Consider the following 8,689-nt stretch of genomic DNA (forward strand, 5'->3'; position numbering starts at 1 on the left):
TAATTACATTAATTAATTATCGAGTTTTCAAAATAATTATAGAACCTCAACTAGCATAAATCATTCAAATAATGTTGAGGTACTACTAATTAAGTTGAATCATAATCAAAATTATGAATGTGTTATATTAATTGAAATCAATTTAACAATTTAAATTAATTAATTAATCTAACACCTATTTACTAAAATAGATAATTGTCGATCCAATTATCTAATTGGGATTAATTGAAAATAATTTTCCAAAAATTAAAATCAATTTGTTTTAAGTTTAATTTTAGAAATCTGAAATAATTTTTTTTTTTTTTAATTTTCAGTGAACCGGTTCGGCCCAACCGGTCTGACCGGTTCGGACCGAAGCGGTCCGGTTCTGCCCGGTCCGGTTGACCCAAATCAGTGGGTCGGATCAGTCGGACCGAGAACCGGTCTGACCGACCCGAATCCACGTGGATTCGGTCAACTAGATCGCACACAACCATCGAACCGGCCGGTCCGACCGGTTCGATCTGAACAATTAAAAAACCGACATTTTAAAATAATTTCAGATCCGATTTTCCAATTTTAAACAATTTTAAAGCTGGAAAAATTCTAAACAATATTTCAAAAATATTTTAAACTTACGAAAACTCCCAATTACATAATACAACAATCACTACTTTAATAAATCGAACATGCATAAAATCATAGCATATTAATACGAACGCAATTAATTGCGCAACGAGCTCTGATACCACTGTTGGGTTTCAGGCACGTGTACGCAGCGGAAAACAAAAATTTAATGCAATTTAAACGACTTTAAAGCACATAAGCACATGCCCGACAAATTAAAATCAATTAATTGCGTACCTTTGCGCTTCCAGCGAAATTAAAAACAACATACATGCTAAAATGTTTAACAGAATTTAAACCAATTAGCATGCTCGCGTTTAAACCAACTAACATGCTTGCAACGATTAAAACGATTACGCATAATCACATAAAATCATACGAAAGCAAACATGAATATATAGTTTAAACGTAAACGAATCGAAACAAGGGATTCGAATGTTTACCTCTTGAAGCGTGAGGTTGGAGCGCTAAGCAAGTCGAGATTGCTACGGAAACCAATCCGTACAATCGGGGCAGCAGCGGTGCAGCGGCAGCAGCGGCGAGACGGGCCGTGGCGGCGCGTGTAACTCACGCGCGGTCTTCGGGCGGCGCGTGGGGTTGCGTGCGGCTTCGGCTCGTGTGCTGCTCCTCGTTTCATCGATCTTCGATCTTCCTCCTCTCGGATTTCACCTCGTATACTTTGATCTACTAAACACGTGGCACTAGACACGTAATAGTTAGAAAAACGGAAGAAAAAGGAAAGAAGCTACCAGAGTAATCGGCCGATGAACGGCCGATTCCGGCGAAACGGCGGCGTTGACGGCGGTGGTGGCCGCGGGAGAAAGAGGCCGAGAGAGAGAGGTGGACGGCTAGGGTTAGGGTTAGGTCTTGTGTGTTTGTGCAAGGCCTATAAATCAAGTATTTATAGTCCCTTGCATAAAACCCTAACGGGCTTAAGTTGGACCGGGCCCAACAGCTTAAGCTCGTTAGTTCCTTTACTTGCTCGTCTCTCTCAATTCAATGATCGGAAAATTGCAACAGTTACATTTTCGGAATCATTATAATATCCTCGTCATTACGAGTGCCATCTTTCATTTTCCAACTTTCCAAAAGTGGAAACCCTAGTTCAGTGCACTTTCTAAATTTGGAAACTTCCCGATTTAGAAAGTTCACTAACACGTTCGCCTATTCTTTTCCTTTTCTTATTCTCATTCATAATTCCAATTTATGAATGTTGGATCCAATCACATAGACTTCCAATCATGCAAAGATAAACTTACTTTATCTCTGACCGTTTATTCAAAGATCTCATGTGCACGAGCAGTGTGACCCTCGATGGTTCAGGTGTAAGCTAGCCGTGGGCCCACAACCCTTTGTGGTCAAAACTCGTCCCTTAGAGTTACGATTAAGATGAAACTCGTTTCACCTTAATCACCCAACGAATCAAGATTGGCGTCTAGCAACTACGCGTCATGATTCCCTAGATACAAATGAAGTGCCTGCAAGAACCTTCAGATATAGTTAACGTACAGTACGGTCCCTTCGATTCACATGTCCCGATCGAACTGGAGGCATTGGTTCATCGAGACCTCTTTATTTGTTCAATGACGGTGCGATCGTTCTAAGTGTTGTAATCCTTACGTGCATGACTTAGAGAATCGAATTCTCTAATCATCACTTAGTCAGCTCTGGCCAGAGACTTAGAATGATTACAAACTATCAGAACACACAGGACATCCAAGACTTTTCTAGCGATCGAATCCCCGACTACAATGCACAGACCTCCCACTAGATTTCGGACTGCACGAACACTGGCCCTTGGGATGGTCCTCGGTGGAACTCAGGGACAGGTCACGATACAGCTGGTCCTCTAGTGAAGTCACGGTGATGTCTAGGTCATAAGGACTAATGGTGTACAACTATACCATAGATATCTCTACTCGATTATTGGGAACCACTTAGAGATTTCTAGGGTGAGGGAGTTCAGTGAACTCGTCAACTTACGAGCACCCACTTATGTATGCCGATATCACAATACCGTTTACTGATGAGATGCAGTACACATACACTAAGTGCTAGTCTTAATGGGAAAGGCCGATATCCTCATTAGTGGCGTAACCCTTCGACTAGGAACACGTTTAACAGTTATAATACTTGAGTAAATATCTCACGATCCTAACGATCAATTACCAGTACTTGTAATAACTGTAAGGACTATATCTATGCTTGTGACAAAGGGACAAAGATATAGAATGCCAAGGTGTTTTATCATTAATACGAATAAAGGTTCGTTTATTACAATAATAAATACGAAAGACCACAGCCACATGTTGGCTTGTTGGTCACCTACTCTAACAATCTCCCACTTGACCTAAAGCCAACTACCCATAAATCGCAATCCCATCGACTCTCGATGTTTCTCATGGACCGATCTCGGCAAAGGCTTCGTGAAGGGGTCTGCAACGTTCTCTTCCGAGGTGACTCGTTCAACCTTAACTTCACCTCTATCAATGATCTCTCGGATCACGTGATACTTCCTCAGAATATGCTTCGACTTCTGATGAGATCGTGGCTCCTTAGCTTGCGCCACGGCTCTGGTGTTATCACAGTACAACGGTACTAGATCACTAGCATCAGGAATGACACCCAACTCTTGGATGAATTTCCTTATCCAAGTCCCTTCTTTTGCAGCTTCAGACGCTGCAATGTATTCCGCTTCGGTAGTGGAATCGGCCGTCGTGCTTTGCTTGGAACTCTTCCAACACACGGCACCACCATTAAGCGTGAATATAAATCCTGAATTCGACTTTTAGTCGTCCACATCCGATTGAAAACTAGAGTCAGTAAAACCCTCTAATTTCAACTCGGCACCCCCATAGACCAAAAATATATCCTTAGTTCTTCGCAAGTACTTGAGGATATCTTTCACGGCTTTCCAGTGAGCCGGGCCGGGGTTAGACTGATATCTGCTTGTGACACTCACAGCATACGCAATATCGGGTCTCGTACATAGCATGCCATACATTATGCTTCCTATGGCAGAAGCATAAGGCGTCCTTTTCATCTCCTCGATTTCACTAGGTGTTTGCGGACACATAGACTTCGAGAGGCGAACCCCATGGGACATTGGCAAGAATCCCTTCTTGGATTCTTCCATGCTAAACCGTTTCATAACGGTGTCTATGTACAGGCTTTGGGATAAGCCAAGCATCTTCCTTGCTCTATCTCTATAGATGCGTATTCCTAATACGTAAGATGCTTCTCCCAAATCCTTCATTGAGAAACGTGTGGACAACCATGCTTTCGTTTGTTGCAGCATTCCTACGTCATTCCCAATGAGTAGAATGTCATCAACGTAAAGCACTAAAAATATCACTGCCCTCCCACTAACCTTCTTGTATACACAAGGTTCCTCCGGATTCTTCTCAAAATCAAATTCTTTGATAGTTGAGTCGAACCTAATGTTCCAACTTCGGGATGCTTTTTTCAATCCATAAATGGATCGCTGGAGCTTGCAAACCTTTTGCTCACTTCCAGAAGATATGAAGCCTTCCGGCTGCGCCATGTAAATTTCTTCCTCAATATCTCCATTAAGGAAGGCGGTCTTCACATCCATTTGCCATATCTCGTAGTCGTACCACGCAGCTATGGCCAGCAAAATCCTAATGGATTTCAGCATCGCGACTGGCGAAAAAGTTTCCTCATAGTCAACACCTTGCCTTTGAGTGTATCCTTTTGCTACCAATCTAGCTTTATAGGTCGATACCTTTCCATCAACTCCAATTTTCTTCTTATAGATCCATTTGCAGCCTACATGAACAATTCCTTTAGGTGGATCTACCAAGGTCCACACCTTGTTGGAGTACATGGAGTCCATTTCGGATTTCATGGCAGTTAGCCAATGTCCCATGTCCGCATCCGATACGGCCTCATTGTATGTTCTTGGATCTCGTCCAAGATCAACATGATCTTCATCATTTTCGAGGAGGAATAACCTATCCGGCATTTTCCGAACTCTTTCGGATCTACGTACCGTAGGTTCAGGAGGTATATTAGTGGTTTGTTGTATTGGTTCGATTGCTTGTTCTTGCGTTTGAACTTCACTTTGTGGTTCTTGAACTACTTCAAGTTCTATCATGCTGCCCTTTCTATCGGATAGAAACTCCCTTTCCAAAAAGGTGGCATTTCTTGAAACAAACGTCTTTGCTTCTTTGACATAATAGAACTCGTATCCCATCGAGACTTCGGGATACCCCACAAAATAGCACAAGTCGGATTTACTATCCAACTTATCTCCCACTAATCGCTTCACATAAGCGGGACAACCCCATATCCTAATATGTTTGTAGTTGGGTTTCCGGGAATGCCAAAGTTCACACGGTGTGGATTTAACTGCTTTGGTGTTAACTCTATTCAGCAAATACGCGGCAGTACGAAGTGCATGACCCCACAAGTATGCCGGTAAGTTTGTGAACCCCATCATGGATCGAACCATATCTAATAAAGTTCGATTCCGACGTTCGGATACTCCATTAAGTTGAGGAGTTCCCGGTGGAGTCCATTGGGACTGTATCCCATTTTCTTTTAGATAGTCAATGAACTCGATGCTCAAGTATTCTCCACCACGATCGGATCACAGCTTCTTAATACTTCGTCTGAGTTGCTTTTCCACTTCGTGTCTAAAATCTTTGAACCTTTCAAATGTTTCAGACTTGTACTTCATCAAGTACACATACCCATACCTAGAATAATCGTCGGTAAAGGTAGCGAAGTAGTTATATCCACCCTTCGCACTAACACTTAGTGGACCACATACGTCTGTATGGATCAAATCCAAAAGACCCTCGGCTCGTTCCATTTTCCCTTTGTAGGGTGACTTGGTCATTTTCCCTTTAAGGCAAGATTCACAAGTTTGTAGTGATTTCACGTCCTCCAAAGAGAACAATCCTTCACTGACAAAATCGTTCATCCTTCTTAAAGAGACATGACCTAATCTAGCGTGCCAAAGTTGTGCGGGGTTTTGATCTATCTCCTTACGTTTTGCTGATATAACATTAATAGGTATTTCATTTGGATTTAGTTCATACAAGTTGTTTAATAGTCGTCCTTTGCAAATCAAATTCTCATTCTTTTGTATAATGCAAATCGAATTTCCAAAAACAAAAGTAAAACCTTCAATATCTAATACAGGAATAGAAATAAGGTTTCTAATGAGGGACGGAACAAATAAACAATCGTTCAAAACAATAGGAAAACTAGAATCCAAAACATTTAAGTAAATTGTGCCAATGGCTTCAGCAGCAACTCTTGCTCCATTCCCCATCCTTAGGAAGGTCTCACCCGCTCTAAGTCTTCGACTTCTTGTCATTAGCTGCAAATCATTGCACAAATGTGAGCCACAACCCGTATCCAATACCCAAGAAGAAGAGTTGACAGACAAATTTACGTCAATGAAATACGTACCCTTTTCAGAACCTTTCTGCTTCAGGTAAGCCTTGCAGTTGCGGCGCCAATGTCCTTTCTTTCCACAGTGATGGCAAGCATCATCAACTTGTTTGCTAACATTTGCTTTGGGGCCCCCACTACCTTCACCCACTTCGAACTTGCTGTTTGGGAAGGGAACTCTTTCCTTTCTCTTCTTTTGGAAAGAACTCTTCTTTCCAGAAGTAGCAGCAATGAGAACAGACTTTTCTTTCTTAATGGTGGACTCGAAGCTGACCAACATGTTCATTAACTCATCCAAGGGAGGATCTAGTTTGTTCATGTTGAAGTTCACTATGAACGATTCATAGGAACTAGGAAGGGACAACAGGATCAAATCCAACGAGAGCTCGGCCGGGAGAGTGACATCAAGATTCACTAGCTTTTCAAGGAGAGTGATCATTTTGAGACAGTGCTCGTGGACCGAAGTCCCTTCGCGCAGTCTCGCTGTGATCAACTCCTTTGTAGCAGCGTACCTCGATGCCCTAATATTCTCACTATACATGCTATCGAGATGAGCCTTTATATCGAAAGCATGCAAGTGAGACTCATATTTCCTCGCAAGCGCGGGCTCCATGGCGGCTATCATATAGCACCTAGCATGAGTGTCATCTTTCTTCCAAACTTCATAAGTTTCCTTCTCAGCATCAGTCGCTGTGTCAGGTATAGTGGCGGGAAGTCTCTCGTTCAAAACATAGAGACGCCCCTCAACGGTTAGTACAAGCTTAAGACTACGCAGCCAATCTAGGTAATTAGGGCCATTGAGTTTATTGTCGAGGATTGACATTATGGGATTCTTAGACATGATTATCTGAGACATATAGAGAAGAGGATTATTAGAGATTCGCGTTAAATGATTGTTACAATTAAATGTTTGGACTTATGTTATTTAATTGTTCTCCCACTAATTTTATCGAGTTCCACTTCCCTCTAGTAGACAAACGAGAAAACTGATTTTTCTTAATGGGCTTTAGGTCCAATAGACAAATATAACCCGTAGTTAATCTAGCCCGATTATATTTGCCCAAAGGTAGATCACAATCAATCATATCCACAATATGACCCTAAATTAATTTTCCTCACACTTGATAATGACCTAAGTTAATCTCGCGAATATCAAAATCGTCGTGTGTCAAGTCTAACCTACCAATCAAAGATGCTCATAGAACTCGATTATGCCAAACTAATGCAGTCCCTAGTTAATCTAGCCGACCACGTTAATTCAACATAACCCTTTTCTATGGCTACCTTCATCATTATGTCAATTGAATTACAGCTTACTCTACCATAGCACTCCCCGCTAACACGGCTTACTGCACTATAGTAAAGGGCTACACATAATCCAACCGTTGGCAGAAGGAAAGAAATAACTCAACAGATTGGGTTTTTCTTTATAGCTTGAAATGATTCTTAATTGAATTAAGAATGAGGGATTTTTATTAAAATGTTTTATCTCATCAGAAGGTTTTGGATTGGTCTATGTGATTCCTACATCTATGTTCTCTAAAGGTATATGGAAGCGCATATTGTCCTAAGGGGAACATACGACCTAATTTCATAATTAATTACATTAATTAATTATCGAGTTTTCAAAATAATTATAGAACCTCAACTAGCATAAATCATTCAAATAATGTTGAGGTACTACTAATTAAGTTGAATCATAATCAAAATTATGAATGTGTTATATTAATTGAAATCAATTTAACAATTTAAATTAATTAATTAATCTAACACCTATTTACTAAAATAGATAATTGTCGATCCAATTATCTAATTGGGATTAATTGAAAATAATTTTCCAAAAATTAAAATCAATTTGTTTTAAGTTTAATTTTAGAAATCTGAAATAATTTTTTTTTTTTTTAATTTTCAGTGAACCGGTTCGGCCCAACCGGTCTGACCGGTTCGGACCGAAGCGGTCCGGTTCTGCCCGGTCCGGTTGACCCAAATCAGTGGGTCGGATCAGTCGGACCGAGAACCGGTCTGACCGACCCGAATCCACGTGGATTCGGTCAACTAGATCGCACACAACCATCGAACCGGCCGGTCCGACCGGTTCGATCTGAACAATTAAAAAACCGACATTTTAAAATAATTTCAGATCCGATTTTCCAATTTTAAACAATTTTAAAGCTGGAAAAATTCTAAACAATATTTCAAAAATATTTTAAACTTACGAAAACTCCCAATTACATAATACAACAATCACTACTTTAATAAATCGAACATGCATAAAATCATAGCATATTAATACGAACGCAATTAATTGCGCAACGAGCTCTGATACCACTGTTGGGTTTCAGGCACGTGTACGCAGCGGAAAACAAAAATTTAATGCAATTTAAACGACTTTAAAGCACATAAGCACATGCCCGACAAATTAAAATCAATTAATTGCGTACCTTTGCGCTTCCAGCGAAATTAAAAACAACATACATGCTAAAATGTTTAACAGAATTTAAACCAATTAGCATGCTCGCGTTTAAACCAACTAACATGCTTGCAACGATTAAAACGATTACGCATAATCACATAAAATCATACGAAAGCAAACATGAATATATAGTTTAAACGTAAACGAATCGAAACAAGGGATTCGAATGTTTACCTCTTGAAGCGT

The sequence above is a fragment of the Erythranthe guttata genome, chromosome 3 (assembly GCF_056151865.1).
Source record: "Erythranthe guttata isolate IM_541 chromosome 3, IM_541, whole genome shotgun sequence".
NCBI classification, from domain to species: Eukaryota; Viridiplantae; Streptophyta; class Magnoliopsida; order Lamiales; family Phrymaceae; genus Erythranthe; species Erythranthe guttata.